At 38.7% G+C, this 15,764-nt stretch overlaps 1 protein-coding gene across 1 annotated transcript in view; it reads left to right on the forward strand.

The window, feature by feature from the left end:
- The window catches only part of PCSK5 (proprotein convertase subtilisin/kexin type 5), a 250,946-nt gene that overhangs the window by 102,542 nt on the left and 132,640 nt on the right, over window positions 1-15,764 (forward strand). The gene's annotated exons all lie outside the window — the stretch shown is intronic.

Raw genomic sequence — 15,764 nt, forward strand, 5'->3', positions numbered from 1 at the left:
TTTTCTTTAATAAGTAACTGTCAAACAAGTAAAACCGCAGAAAGAAACAAGCAGTTAGAGGAACTTTTGATGTCAGAGGCCAATTTTTAGTTCTTCCTTTTACCCTCCTGCCTGTTAAATAGATCAGGGAATTCCTGGTTTTCCAGTGCTCACACCTCTTTCCACTATATAAGACTGGATGGAAAGCATTTTAAAGCTCTGCACTTGAAGGTCTGAGCATTATTTTGAATGCAGTGGGAGGCTTGCTAGTTCAATGGTGAGTAGCTCTAGGATCAGAAAAGAAGAGATTAGTACAAAATATTTATTTAAAGACTTTGAGGCTGAGACTGTTGGACTAATACTGGAACACAGAAACACTGATCAGCAAAATCGGAAAGTGTAGCCATTGTTTAAGCCAACAGGAGTTTTAATCAGGTGTGCCAAGACTGATTTTAGCAAACTATAACTAACATTCAACTTGGAAGGCTTGTGCTTTTTGTAAGAGACAGTGTCTGCCATTGACTCTCAATTATATTAATTTAAGATAAAGCACAAAAAGTTGAAACAGGGGTAATAGATGTAGAGAGATAATAGGCAAAGTTGCAAGAGCACCTGGTTGAACTGACAGTCTGTATCCCCTGTTCAGTATTTCAAGTGATTTGCAGTATGCTTGACTATGAGTTGTAAATAAATACAACATAAAATTAGTACCGGCTATTACTGTAACCACTATCTTGCAGCACGAGCCTAGGAGCTGTGAGTTGTTCCATTCTGGTCACAGCTGCATCTCTGGCTTTTTTTGGTTTCTTCTATAAAGTTGCACAAGTTGCTTACTCTGCCCCCTGGCCCCCGGCCCCAAATGTGGATGATAATATATGCTCACCTACCTGGCAGATGTGTATGAAGAGTGATTATTGAAATACTAAGCTGGTGACAAGGACTAGTGAGTGTGCTTCTTGTGCTATGTAATGTTAAGAACATGCCTCATAAAAGTCAGTACTGTGAATACTTTACTAACCATGGGGCAACGGGCCACTGCCTTCCTTTCACTTGGTAACACGATGACCATTCAGTGAGGAGCTGCAGCCCGTTGTACAATGTGTATCATGTTAAGCCTAGCACAACAAAATACTCAAGCGTGTACTTAACTTTACCCCGTGAGAAATTGCAGTGGCTTAGCAGTAAAACACATTTAGGGACGCTGATAGATTCTGCCCCCAGAGAGGTCTGCTGCATTTAATAATCATTATTACAGCAGTTATTGGAAAGTTCATAGAGCAGTCGCAAGTCTGTGAGACGGTCGAATACATCTCCATTATTGCGTCCCATGCACCGTCAGTTCTCCTTTCAGCTGGAATATCAGCACTCACCAGAGCCCCACTGCAGTCTACTACTGTTTGACAGTGACTGTGGAGAGGAAAAACAGTAATGTGTTGAAGGGATGCTAATGGAACTGCAGGACACACGGGAAGTTCAGCAAAATGAGTTGCATATATAAACATACATATATGTTAGTTTAAATATCATGTTTCGTACAGATTAGGCAACCATGAAAAATTTAGCACAGATTTCTATACCTGAAGAACTCAGCTGTTTTCTCATTGAAATTTCAAACTCTGGATAAATCTGGTATAAATCAAGAATGTAGATTAATTTTCCATAAGAAATCATCTTACATTCAGGCATTATTATTCCATTATAATTATAATAAATATAATATGAGTGAATACCCTAAAAACCACAGATAAATTTCATTATACCACCACATTGTCTACCACATTGTACTACCACAATATATTTATTTGTAGGTACCAGTACATAATGAAAACAGAGTACCTCTTTTTACAGTTCTGAGGAGGTCTTTCTTATGAGAACAGTGCAGAAAAATAGTTTACTACATTTCTTGGGGTAATATTAGAAGTCATATTTGATGCAAGTCAGATTATTATTATTGTTCTTACGGTTTAACTTTTATTTCATTTTATCAGCCTTCTTTTCTTCTGCCCAAAGTGGCCCATACGGAGTTGCATGCTTCTAAACATTTCCATGTATTTGGAAATCTTGTCCTGCTCTGACTGTGAGCTTTTTTATTTCTGCTAAGGAAATTAAAATTGTAAGCAAAAGTTTAATAAAACTGAGATATATTTGAAAGTATCTAATCGTACAGATAAGAGAGAGAAAATGCTTAAGGTTAATACTCAAACTTCCATTCTTTAAGATGTAATATATACTGAAAGATTATAAGGCGTAATCTGCACCAAAAGGTTATGCATATATGTCTCAATTATCTGCGTATTTACAGGCTTAGTTTGCAGGCCCCAAATAACTTTAAGATGAACACGTTTTCCTCACTCTCTTTGAAAAAGTATGCCTTACAGTGTTTGGATAAAGATTTCTGCCGTTTCTGTTCTGCTTTACATTGTCATTAGATGTGTCTTTTTAAAAGATGAGACAAACCAGAGAAGAAAACACAAATTATCTCTGTTTCCACAGTATTCCTAAAATCAGATCATTGTCCAAGGTAATGACGGTTGGACAAATACCCTGCCGAATGCTGATTTCCCCAAGCAGTCACAGTAATTGTGCAATAATAATAGGCGTACAAAAATGCGTATTGCACTGTGTACAGACCTTTACCTTACTTTTTTTGAAACGCTGAACTGAACAACAACGCTATTACATCTGGTATCTGTGAAGTTAATTAAAGTAACATTGGTGCAGGAAAGTTTGGCAAGACCCTCTTTCAGACCTACACAAAGGTTCAAAACTGATACTCTTCATTTGTTCTGCATATGCAGACAGAACTGGATATTAATTTAAAAAACAGGGACAGTGAAGAATAAGGTCAAGATTTTTTAAGTGGCTGAAAAAGAAAGTACACCTAGTTTGTTTAATTAGGAGAATTACAGGTAGTGCTGAATAATAACTTTGATTAAAGTATAATTAAACGGAGTGATCTCTTTTTATTACATTAAGGAAGTAATAAGTGAAATGGAAGCAAGAGCCACAGTCTCTTATCCAGTTTTCTGAGAGACTGATATTCTTGAAAAACATGCCTGTTTTATCTTTGGCTCATATTATTCCAATTAACAGCTCATGCAGGGTGCTTTAGAATTATTATTATTTTTAAATCTGCTGAGCTAATATGATTACTCCTTCCAAATCCTGCGCAAAGTAACAAAGATAAATGACTGTACATTTCTTTCCGTAGAGTTCCACGGAGACAGAACATGCCATAAATTGGAATAGAAAAATCTATTGAAAGAAACTGTACCAAATAATAATTGACATTATGAAATGAAACCCTAACTAGAAATTAAATATGCTTTAAAAATTCTATCCAGGATCAAGGTAAAGGAAGAGGAAAACAATTTTTAAACCTGTGTCAAGAACCATGATTTTCTATCATCTTTAAGTTACTTTGTTTAATCCTGTTAAATTTACATACTTCAGTTCAAAGAGTAACCTTGGAGACTTCACTATCAAACAATTTCTATGCAAATGTAATGGCTTCATTTATATCATACTTCCAGTTGACAAGGTCCTTTTCTTGGAAATGGTAGTTATAAGGATGGAAAATTCTGGAGGCCTGTGTTTTAAATACCAAAGTATTACAAGTTGTAGACTTAATAACCTCGAAAACAATCCCATTATAATCACACAGAACGTGCCTTAAAAATCAAACTAAGGCCGATATGTCCAAAAGCAACACATTCAAAAAAAGGTTGGATAAATGATGTCACATAGGGCCCTCTGTTCAAGGATAAATAGGCTTAGTGTTGCAAAACATGACTGTGGCCAAACCGTGGAATAAGAATGTAGTCTTTACTGAGTCTAGAACAAAAAAGGGAGTACAAAAGCATTTTCTTGATGCAAGAAGATAAAACCAATGCAGCATTAGATTTTAAGACGACTGTCTGTATCTTGCAGTCTGCGTGTTATAACCATTTTAGAGACTCGTGCTCTCTGATACACGGCTCTCTGATACGGAGTTGAAAACTGTTCATTTCTGTTCATACAAATAAGCCTAATATTCTAGGCATCAGTCTCAGTATCAGTACCTCGGTTTGGGTAGCTGTATATTTCAGGTGCTCTGACTTGTTCTTCCAAGTCAGAGAAGACTGTTTGAGAAAGTCCTAATCAAGTTTGTGGAGAATTTTGACCCCTGTTGATGTTTTTCATAGCAGGGTTTCAAAGAGCTACTTATCTCACCTCTCACAATGTGTAGCCAGCTGCATGCGCTCTGGTATTTGTTTTGCAGTACCCATAGAGTAGTCCACATCAGTGGCAAGGCAGGTTATCCTTAGTATAGCAGCGGAGGGCGGACAGGCAGTGAAGCCTGCATGGGAATTTTTGGCTTTCTGCCTGAGTCGGCGCAGGGGCCTTCGTCTTATTGCCACGACACTGCTCTGCTCAGCAAGCTGGACTGGAGCCAGCATGTTTGATGGACATTAATGATCAGATGTTGTGTGGCTGAGCCTCTTGTGAGAACTCAGCTTGGTGCCTTCCCTCCCATCATCACTGCCCTTTTTCATCTCTCTTGCTTCACCAGCTTCAGCTGCGGAGCGGGTATTCAGAGTGCTTGGTCAGAGCAGAAGGCTTCCATACAGCCACTGAGCAAGCCTTCAGCCCAAAGGTGGGAGGGAAAGAGGAGAGGCGAGGCGAGGCAAGGCGAGGAGAGTAAAGCAGAGGGAAGAGGAAAGAAAAAAGAAAAGGAAGAAGAAAAAGAAGAAAGGAAAAGAAGAAAGGAAAAGAACAGTATTACACGTGGATTTTTTTTTAATTATATGCCAGTAGACTCCACACGTAGAAGACAGTGTTCATAATTTGTCCAGGGAAAAAGTCTGCTGCCTGTGTTGTGCCACAGATAAATTGCTCTTCTTAAATTCATTTTAAAACTTTACTGGCTTCTCCTGTCACCGTTCCTGCATGCTGTGCAGGAAGTGTTGCCTGCACAAGAGGAGTTGATTCTGTTCTGCTTTGCTGGAGAATTGCACTGTAAAAATCAAAGAGAGAAATTACCACAAAGAGACTTCCAGTCACATGTCTCAAAATAATTTCTAAAATTCCATTCCATTTTATACAGAAATACTGCAGTGCATGGAGGTTAAGACCAGATTTTTAAAACTGTATATTGGATGTGTTGACCTTGTGCAGTTGCAGTGTGAGACTGAATGCACAAATACATATGCATATGCGTATCTCAGATCATACATGGGTAAGTTTTGCATACACAGCAGTTCACATGCAGTTTTAACTAGTTCACCAAAAACTCCGTATTGAAGATCAAACAAACAGGAGGATTAGTGCCATGCTTGAGGGAAAGACTCCAAAGACATGACTTTCAGTGTGCTGATGTAACCTGATTTTAGGCCTTGGCATTTATCTATCTGTTACATATATTGTATACCTTGTGTCATATAATACGTGAACAGATAATGTATTTACTTCAACATATCAAGTTAAACTTTTGGAGGCTCTGTATTGCAGGCGGGGGTTTGACTGTGTACAAGACTTGACAAAGTCATGTTGTTTCAGTTTTAATATTGTAATTCTGCCTTCTGACATCATAAGACATAGTACCATTGGCTTGAAATAATATTCATAGTTTTAGCGTCTGAAAATACAATTATCATCTAGCCCAAGCCTTCACCATGGGCCATGCCAGGAAATTTCACCCAATTACTATTCAGTCTCTCTGTTCCTTGATTCATCTATTATTTTCTGTTTTCTGTGCATCTTTTGGGAAGAGCCAGTCTTGACTGAAATAGTCCAGAGAGAACCTGTTATATCCACAGCTGTGCAATTTGCTCACTACCTTCATTCTTAAAAATGTTTTACCTTATTGCCCATCTGAATTTGCTAGTTTCCTTTGCACTGTAAAATGCCTCTTCTGTGAAATTTATGTGAATCTTACGGTGTTGGAAATCTCCACATGTAAGTAATTATAGAGCTGGGCCAAGTGACCTCGTGGATAAATTAAATTGGAACAGAGGGACAAAAGACAGGAAATGACCTTGTAGGTCATCCAGTACAGTTCTCTGCTATCACAGGCTTCGTGTCCTGGAAATTTATTTAGCAATTTATATTGTAGAATGATTTAGAAAATTTTTCCTCTCTAGTTCTGTTGGAAGAGTGTTTCACAGCCATCACTAATCCAATGGTTAGGGACTTTCTTCTAACTTATAGCCAGATTTACTCACATGCAGTTTCTGCCCATTTTTTCATGTGCCAAAACTGTGCTTTAGCTTAAATAGCTTCTCTCCTCCCTTTTTTGCTTGTGACATATTTATAGAGCACAATCCCATCGCCTCTCAAGCCTTCATTTTGCTGTGCTAAACAAGCCACGCTCATTAGTCACTGCTTAGAAACTAGGCTGCTCGTCACCTTACTCATCTGTGTGGTCCTTCTCTTCTCGTCTTCGAGCCTTAGTTATTTTTCTTGAATGCAGGTGATCATAATGAATAGATTCATTAGCATATTCTTACTTTTTATGTTAAAATCTTGTAATAACTTTGTTTCCAGGGCCAATCTTCAAAATATTTCTTCCACTTCTACTTCCTAGAGCCCAGTGATTCTCCAGCACAGCCCACATTGTCTCCAGCGCAGCCATTTCCATCTCCACCTTGCTGTTACATTAACTTCCATCTTCTCCTGTTTCATTACTGATTGACCATTAAATGTTCTGCAGTAAACCTATAGACTGGATCTAGCGCATTTGTCTGTATAAAACAAGTTATCAGAGAAGAACTTAACAGATTTATCTGGAAGTCTAATTTCAGTATGTGCATGTTGCGTTTTAACCCATTTCCATTAACTTTGATATCTCTTATTTTGTCCTTCAAAACCTATTCTAAAGCCTTGAACAATAATATTTTGTATATTTAGTCTCTTTCTGTTTGTTAGAATTTCCAAACTAAGTTCATTCCTGTAGTTCTTTTCTGAAACACTTACTGTTTCCCAAAATCATTTTTTTCAGTTGCGGATACCGGAATGGGGCATGGTATTTCCGTCATAACCTTTTCTGTGCAGGGATAGTACTATATTTTCTATTTTCTGTACATATTCACCCTGCTAACAGATCCACAGATTGGAATAAATCTCATGGCAGCTCATTGCCAGTTGGTTATCTGCCATGACCCTAAACTACCTTTCGGAGTCACTGCTTTCCAGGAGTTTCTCCACTTTCCTGTGTGTGTGTCACCTACAGTCTTTGTTCCTGGGTTCTTACCTTGCATTTGGCTGATATGTATATCTCAGGATGCCTTAATGGTTTTTCCTGTATAGTTTATACTTGAAGTGAAGTTTTCTGGAAACTGAGATTGACCAGCAAAAATCAGGGTGGGTGACAAACTTAACGCATCGTTAAGCTAACAATTTTTCTTTGATCTACAATTTGCACATAGTTAGCAACTTCCAGCATTCAGCCAAAGTGGAGTTAGGGATATAGTCTTCCAGTAATGGAAATAGTAGTGTTTAGGCTCAGTGATAACCTGGATGAACTATGACACCATGCGCATTATTTTCTGTTGGTAATATATAAACAAAATAAACCCTAAAATTCCGCTCCTTCACTTTGTTTGGAAAGTGAGGATTTTCACAGATGATCAACATGTAGCACAAAAAAAGAATTTGCAGAAAATGAATTAATGTACCAGAAATGTTCTTACATTACATTCAGTAGAATATACAAATCCAAAAGGCAGGAAAACTTGGAATGAATGTTACAGGAAAATATACCTCAAAACGTCCAGTTTCCTTACAATGTCACAAAGTGTACTGGAAACAGAAACTGTTTAATTACCTCATCCCATCTCTCACACATATATGGAAACTATTGTAACAAGCCAGAACATTATTGCTGCCTTTGGACAAGCTGTCAAAAGTGGCCTCTGGTTTTGGTGCCCAACTTGAAACAGGTGGTATGTTTGAACATAATAAAAACAGATCAGTCTTGGTGTAGGGTAAGTCTTAAGTTGGAATGCCAATACTGAAAAGCAGCTTTGGCAAAATGGGTCTCTTTCCATACACTTGAAGTATATACATTTCAGAGAGTGCATTTTTGAAATATGAATCTGGTCAGCTCACTTATCCCCTTTCCTCACAAGACTGTAAGAACTTGAACAGCAGCAGAATCTATGCATTTTTATGCATCATGTAGGAAAAAAACAGATTTCTGCAAGCCAAGTGGCTGGAAGTTTGGCCTCAAGAGTTTTCTTTATGTAGAATTTAACAGAAGTTTAAGGCATAAGACAGTGAGGGCAATGACTTTGCACAAAGCCCAGGTGGGTTGTTTCTTCCCAAACTGAGCACTGTGGCAGACAAACGGAACAAGGGGGTTACTGCAGTCCTCACTCTGAAGAGGGAGGTAGCCGTGATGTGCTTTATTTTCTACTCATCCACTGAAAAGAGCTAGATTTGCAGAAAATCCCTCAAAAATTGTATGGACACCAGGAAACCTGAAGCCTTCTAACAGCGAGAGTGAACTATAAATCCTGAAACTACGATTACGTGGGTCTGGTAGCCATAAACTCCTTTCTGATCAGAGTTTATTCGGACAGCGGTATAAAATAATGAAAACTACCTGAATCCTCTCCACAGAGTAGCGAGGTGAAATCGCTTGTCCAGGCCCAACAGAGATAACTTTTTTTCTACAGTGCCTGTTTACTTTGGCTTTGTATGCAGAGACAATTTCACCTATCATTAACTAGAGACTCTTTTTGTGTAACATAAATTTTGGAAAACCTGACTCTTGTCACAGATTTGTACAGCATACAGCTTACTTCATCCCAGTAACAACATCAGCAAAAACAACAATAGGAGTGATTACATGGAGAGATAGTCTAAACTAGATTTGCTATTCCTGCAGCCCTGTAGCTGGCTGTATTTTGTTTAGGAAAATGAGAAATTCATTCCAGCATTCCACAGGTTCAGATTTCAGGTTTCAGCCAGCACTTCTTTTGGTTGCACTTTAAGCACTAATTATAGCTCTGTGGGGAATATCTTGGAGCTGTTTAAGCTGTTGTTCTAGTGAAGAGTAAAATAAAAAATACACCACATGGAAGGATGCATGTTGAAACATTCCACTGATATATCCCAGTAATTACTGTGTTAATGCATGGTTGCTTGTGGTTATTCAATACATTATTTTTTATGTGCACATAAAATATTTTCACACTTCAATATTTGAAGGTATCACATCGTGTGAGCTAACAGAGTATTTTTCTTCCTTTCTGTCGTGATTAATTATCTTATTATTCTTAATAAAGAAGTTTGTTTAGCAATAGCCTAAAAGCTTAATTATGTTAGCAGTAACTTACCTTTGCAACAATATAAGATAATCCTTGCTTTTTAGAAGTATAGTAGATTCGCTACATTGTATGTGTATTGTGTATGTGTTTGTTCTAGCACTCTTGTTATCTAGGAAAGTCTTTCTTGACTGCCTCATTTTCCTAACAGTAAAAATGGGAATGCTAATATAACAACACAGGACTTAATTTCTAGATGCATCGGATGTGCATCTTTATATTATGTATGTACACCTGTTAGATTTACTGCTCATTTCTTTGTACAGATCCCTTAGCCACACATTTTTAAGGAACTGGTGCACAAATGTGCATTTTTATGACGGCGTGGGTGCCTCAGCAGCATTCTTGGCATCTGAAAGTGCTCCTTTTGCTCATGAGTTTTTGATACCCCCAGGAAAGACTATTTAATTTAAAACAAAATCTATTTGCCTATCTTTTCTTCTGCTAGCACTTCAGAATTGCTGTTGGGGACTCTCAGCTTAAACAGTTTTCTGTTCTGGGGAGATGCCCATTGTGCAGTCTGCAGAAGAGTCAGCAAGCATTTAAGGGTGGTGTGCCAGACCATATTTTTCATTCCCAAATGAGAGGTTAAGTGTGCCACTAGAAACTCAGCAGGAACGAGGAGATGCTGCTTCTCGACAGCAAAATGCTGCCAGTCAGCAGACTGGCGGCATCTCGCCTCTCTGTGAGAGACTCGCCTCTCCAGTGAATGCAGCAATCGGAGGGGAGCTGGACGTGAGGAGTACCAGTTTCTCCACAACTCCAGTTATGCACGTTTCCACCTAGGGAATTAGTTCTTAAGGAAAGATGCTGTCTTGCGGGCTGCCTTTTACAATTTCCCAGTCGTGATCACTCTCACTTCCCAGCTGTAGCGTTTGTTCTTGGAAGCTTAAAGTAATTTTAGAACAGTTTTAGGGAGAATAGAGGAAACTAAGCGTTCAGACCCTAGTTGTGGATGGGGTGCCCCTCCCTCTCTCCCTATTTTATGTTTGCATGATTTGTTTTCTGCTCCGAGGTGTGGGATTTCTAATGTATTGGTGCCAAATTACCTCTCCCTGACTGCAGCCCCTGTTTCTGTAATTTCTCCAGGTTAGTGGTTCTGTCCTCCTCTGCATTTCCTGCTCCTTCGCATTTACTTTCCTGTCCCCTGGTAAATCTGATCACTTCCTTAGAGACAGCAAAACTCACCCAGTAGACAGAGATGGTTATTAACGGAGCTCACTTTCCACCCCCCAGCATGGACAGGAAAGCATCAGGATTCGCAGGCCAGATTAAGGCAGCTTGACTTTTAAAGCAGTGAATGGATGTCCATTCTAAATTTTGTTAAATAGTGTGATTAAGTCTTGCTCTACTGGCTCAAACTATACCTGCTAGATTTTTTTTATTAGATGGAAGCATGTTGCAGAAGCAACTTGGAAATTTGTGGGCTGCTGGTCATACTTAGACTAATGTGTGAAAACCTCTACCTGGTAATGGTACCTGCCAGTACTGGTAAGGCAGTCACTCATAAGGATGTATTTTATATATGCACACATGCACACACGCGCACACACACATGCATGCACACACCCAGAGCTGTGGATGTTCTTTTAATAGTGTTAGGAAATTCTGCAGATGTCATTACAAAAATGTTCATACTGGCTCTCGTTCTTGGCAGCCTAACCCTTTCGTGCTGTTGTACTGGAAAAAAAAATGCTTTCATATCACTTACCCCCCGCCCTTGCAACTTGCTGACCAAGGGAAAGGAGGTACTAGCAAACGAAAGTGGGACTGCCCTGAGACACTTGAGCTGTGCTTTTACAGGTGCCATTTCAGCCCTGGGGCCTTTTTGTCAATGACCTGAGTCCAGACCCCTTTTGTTCAGGATCTTCAGCTGTGTGTTGCGCACAGTAGCTTTTCCCAAGAAATGTGCTACAAAATTGGACTGTAACTGATTCAATAGTAAGTTCTTAGTTGCCAGTGAAACACTTTTTCTCTTTTCAAAATGGAGTTTATTTGTTTGTTTGTTTGTTTGTTTTTAAGTCTGACGTTCTATGGAATTTAAGGAAGAAGACAAAGCAACAGGAGAACTTTTCACAATGGTCTAGCACACTGACAAGCACGAGTGCAGTTACGGACACCGTACAAAGTTAGTGAGAGGGAGTCAATAACCGTCACTGCCAACGCAAGATAAGAGCAGACACAACACTGTACCTGAAGAAAGAGTTAATGCATTTTTAGCATCACTGGAGCTAGCCCTGAGGATATCGTGCTGCACCCTGCTCCATCCCAGTCCATGCCTCTGCCATAACTCACTAGCTCTTTTACTTTTGTCTGGGTTGTACCCATATGGTCTGTAAACACACCTTCTCTTCCAAGTAATAAATGACACACGGCTTCTTTGGCAGCTCAAGACTTGAGTTTTCATCCTGACACCCTTGGGCATCTGGTCCATGACAGGTGATAGATTTAGACAAACAGTAAAAGCTGCAGAGGGCCTTGCACGTGTGTTTATCTTAACTTTGTAACACAGTCCAAATGTCTGTCATTTAACTTTATGTATTGAAAGGAGACCAATTGGAAGTGGCATTCACATACAGTAGGACAGCTGATGCTGTTGCTCTAATTACTTGTTTGGTGTAAAGAGCTACTAGCAAGTTTATAATTTCCTGAGCATGGCTGGGTCTATTGAATTAAAGCGGGGTGTGAGGAAACAGGGAGAAGGAGGAAACCAAATGGTAGTTTAACAATAGGCAGTAAATGAATACCAGAGCTTACTTATTTGACACATTATTTTGGTCAGGTTTATTTTAATTTGGGGTTTTATTTATTTATTTTTGAATGCTACCATTTACTTTGCCAAAGAGCTTTTAGAAACAAGCTCTTTAGCATTTTGTCTAGACTGAAGGTGATGCTGTTGTTTTCCATGAAATGCTGACTTGTTAAATGTGCTGTATTGCAATGTGTTAGAGGTGCTGGAATTCTTTCTATGTATGTGTGTATGTATTAGAGAATATTATTTTCCCGTTAGGCAATGCACCTGGTACTTATTTCTTATTGACACAACGACAAAGATGATACTTTATATGTTTGCAGAAGACATTAATTTTTAAAAAAAATTTATGTCAATTGTTCACAAAATGACTTAGCACATAAAGGTCAGTTCAGGTGCAGATAGCTGTTAGTTATTTTTAATGCCCTGCCATTACTATTAAATTTTAAATTGGTGTTTATTATTTTTAAATACTGCACTGCAGAATTGCTAACATCCAGGGACATGTTTTCAGCAGGATTGTTGAACTGAAATGTTCAAACACCAAAACGTATTCAGGTATCTGTTTCTACAGCTCATTTTTCATGATTAGTGCAGTAGCGTAAGTATGCATCTAAAGAAATATAGACATACTCTCTGTGCAAAGAAGCTAATAATTCAGTGGCTGCTCCTGCAAAATTTACATGAAGTACAGTCCTAGCTTACTGAAGCAGTTTTCACTGCATGAGTTGGACAAATCATGTTACACTGTTGTTTGCAGACTGATCAGCTAAACATAACTAATGATGACAGCAAAATATGACAGGTGGACTATTATTGAAAGGAGTTTTTTGTCTATGCATAACTTTTTGAGGAATCACTTTTAACATAATTCTAAAAAAATATGGAAGACGAACTTTTTAACAGAAAGTTAAGATAGAGTCCATTTTTCTCCTCCTTGGATCTGTAGTTTGATTACCCTGAATTCCCATTGCTTATTACTTGGTTTTATCTGTGGTTTATTCTGAGTTTCCCATAAGGCATCAGTTTGGCTAAATATGGGCACCTTACCTCTGGGTAAGTTCATACTGGCTTTGAGGGAATGCGTAAGAAGAAAAAAATTGTAAAACTCTGCAGCTAGCCAACATTATTGTGAAAATTCATTAGAAATTTGATAGAATATTTTGACCAGGCTGGGAGCTAGAAGCGTCTCTGTGTGAAATGTTTTGTATTGTGTATTCTAGTTACCTGTACGTATATTACGTTGTTGTTGTTGTGTGTATATAAGACAGAGGAGCTGTTTTCTAAGAGCAGTGTAGGATCAGACTGGAATGTGTACATGGCTCTGAAAGAGATGTCAGAATTGACAGACAAGCCAAAAACAGCCATTGAGGAGACAGAAGAAGACAGCAAGTAATAGAATACTGATGGAAAGAGTGATCTAATTGCAAGAGACTACAGGATCCAGCCAAAACACAACCAGAAGAAATAAAGCAGGAGCAGAGTAAAAAGTGGAGAAGCAGCGTGTCTTTAGTGTAATACACCATCCCACTCCCCCTAAACATGCAGAGGACCCTAATTTCTGGCTCCTTGATCTGGTGAGATAATTAATGGATGAATGTGCCTGAAATAATCTTTCCAATTCCCCTTTCTCTCATCTCATCAGATTTTTTTCGGAGATGGAGGGGTGAGAAATAAAGATCTCCAAAGGGAGATGACCAAACATTAGAATGAAAGAGAAAACAAGTGGTTCATAACCCAATTTAAGCCCAGTGAAGTTAGCAAAATATATCCCGCTGCCTTCGGGAGGCTCTGGATCAGACCCAGCCAATTGCGAAGAACAACTAGGACGAGAAGCCCAACCTGACAGGGGATTTTGGTTTGACTGGAGTTCATAATGTGACGGAGGAAAGCTGTAAGATGTGAATAGAGCACTTCATAAAGCCTGGCATTTAAAACAACAGCAAAAGCTTATTATTTTGCATCTTTTTGTCAGTGTGGTAGCTAAGATCAATTAAAGGAAGAGAAAGAGGTTGAAATAGTTACACTTCCTGGCTAATCAGACTGATCTCGTCTGGAGAATGTGGATTTCATAACACATTTAACTTGGCACCCTGGGATTTTTTTCTCTGCTTGGAATGTTTTTTTAATGAGAAGTTGCATTTTAGAGACATAACCTTATGTAAACACTAGCCAGGGGAATTTGATATTTAACTTATTGTGCTGCAGAGAAGAGTCTCTCCAGGTACTATACTTTTATTAAACTCACAAAACGGAATTCATCCATGTTTGAGAGCTCAAGCCTGAATTGTCAATTGCAAGGTTTTTTGTCTTACATTGACGTTGGTTCTGCTACACTCAGCATGAAATACTCTAATGAAACCCCTCTGCACATCTGGATGAAATGAATCTTTGAATTACTGGTTGTTTAAGGTTGACCTGGGAGGTGGCCAACAGCTGTCTTTATGTCATTTGTGGTACGCAAACGCAGTCTATTTACAAGAAAACAACCGAACTCTCCAAATGACCGAGCAGTTAATTTGTGCACAGAAAGTGGTGCTGTATGCTTTACAATATTAAGTTATACGCAGGGCCTTGGGCCTACCACTTACAGAAACCAGGCACATATTACATGATGAGCTGCAAACCAGTGGGGTATAAATGAGATTATTAGCTTAATTGTGATGTAGGGGGATGTTCCATTGCTTTGAGGGAATGTCATAGAAGGCAAGGTGATGTAATTTGGGATAATCAAACACAAGTTTAGTCCTTTGGTGAACCTTTTTATCACAACTAAGAGTAGAGTGCTTCCAGATAGTAGGTGCTGATAATTAATGCAGACCGTGCAAGTTACACGAATCTGAATTTTATTCACCTTCTTGAAATGTGTAAATATACATCAGGAAAACCCAAATTCCCATTTAGATATCAGCAATATAGGTTGCTGATCATCTTCACTTTTCATACCAATGCCTGTTTAAGAGTACTAGCACCGTCAAAAATACATCTTGCTTAATTTTTGATGCTAATTAACTTTGATGTATTAATATCAAAGTGAAGTTGCCTATTTTAAGTCCTCATTTGAAATTATGAACATGCTTAACTAACTTGCCCAACTATTCATATATTTAAAATATCTTGCTGAATTGACATTTTAGTGCTTAATGCTAATAGATTTGTAAGGCTCTTTTGTTCTTATCTGTTTTTGCTTTTATGTAGCGTTGTGCATTTAGCATCTGTAACGGACGAGGTGGGTTGGACTGGATGACCTCCAGAGGTCCCTTCCCACCTCAGCACTTCTGTGATTCACTGAGTTATAATGTCTGTGAAGCCACTGTGCTGTGGCCCACAGTATATAATGCTGCCAAACAATGCCAAAAGTCACCAGTCAGTCTGAGAAGAAACACCTAAGGCAGCCCTAGTTAAAAAAAAAAGTACTATGCATTGCAAAGGGTTTTAGTCGCAAGTGTGCTACTTCTTTTCCTCTTTCAACCCAGTATGATGTCTTAATGCATACTCTTGAGTCTTCATCTTTCTTGGTAAGGCTGGACGCCATAGATACCAAGCAACAAGAAGCAGCTGAATAGAAGTTTGTTTTCTAAAGCTGTGTTCATCCCTCTTGTTCTCTGAATTTTATGATGTCTGACTATGAAATCTGCCAGATCCTGTTTTTATTTCAGATCCTTTTTTATGAGCTATCTTGTTTTCGTATCTCTCTCTCCTCAGATGCCTTTTGAGGAGAAAGA

This window comes from Struthio camelus, chromosome Z (assembly GCF_040807025.1).
Source record: "Struthio camelus isolate bStrCam1 chromosome Z, bStrCam1.hap1, whole genome shotgun sequence".
NCBI lineage: Eukaryota > Metazoa > Chordata > Aves > Struthioniformes > Struthionidae > Struthio > Struthio camelus.